Genomic DNA, 529 nt, shown 5'->3' with positions numbered 1-529 from the left:
CAAAATAATGCATACATGACAAAAGAGCAGAAAAGTAGTCCTTTAACTCAATTTACCATAAAAGTATTACTATAGTAACAGGTCTACAAGCAGCGTGTAACAGGGTTAGAGACATTAAGGCAATAATACTTGAAGTTACAAAATAAACCATATGTAATACTTTTTCCTAAGTGTAGTATAAGGCAGGTAGATGGTCCCAGCAAAAAATATTAAGGTAACAATCTACACTGCTGTTAGTCCCACGTTTTGAAGATGGAATACTATAAATCTGGCGTTCAGTGGCACTTGAATTTTCCAGTATAATTTAAAGTGTCTTTTAATTCCCTGAATCATGTCCATTCTGAAGGTGGATCTCTTGGTCCTTTGGGTTTTCCACAGCGATTACCAAAACCAATATCTGTAGATTCTGTTAGACTTTCTGTTATTTGATCTTTCTTGTCACTGAAAGTAGTTGGACACTCTGTATACGCCTCTGTGTGGAGACCTCCTGCTGGATGATCATATTTTTCATTTTCAGAGGTTATCAAGC

The 529-nt window shown here is 36.1% G+C and overlaps 1 pseudogene across 1 annotated transcript in view; it reads right to left on the bottom strand.

The window, feature by feature from the left end:
• Positions 1-175: 175 nt before the first annotated feature.
• The window catches only part of LOC103739264, a 1,994-nt pseudogene continuing 1,640 nt past the window's right edge, over positions 176-529 (bottom strand). Inside the window, exon 2 of the transcript XR_003850516.1 lies at positions 176-528. The product of XR_003850516.1 is annotated as a tyrosine-protein phosphatase non-receptor type 12 pseudogene (transcript). The remainder of the gene's footprint in view (position 529) is intronic.

This window comes from Nannospalax galili, unplaced genomic scaffold, assembly GCF_000622305.1.
Source record: "Nannospalax galili isolate Female #2095 unplaced genomic scaffold, S.galili_v1.0 scaffold336, whole genome shotgun sequence".
In the NCBI taxonomy this organism is placed as follows: domain Eukaryota; kingdom Metazoa; phylum Chordata; class Mammalia; order Rodentia; family Spalacidae; genus Nannospalax; species Nannospalax galili.
Note: the sequence above shows the minus strand (reverse complement) of the source record. Positions and strands in the feature narration are given on the sequence as shown.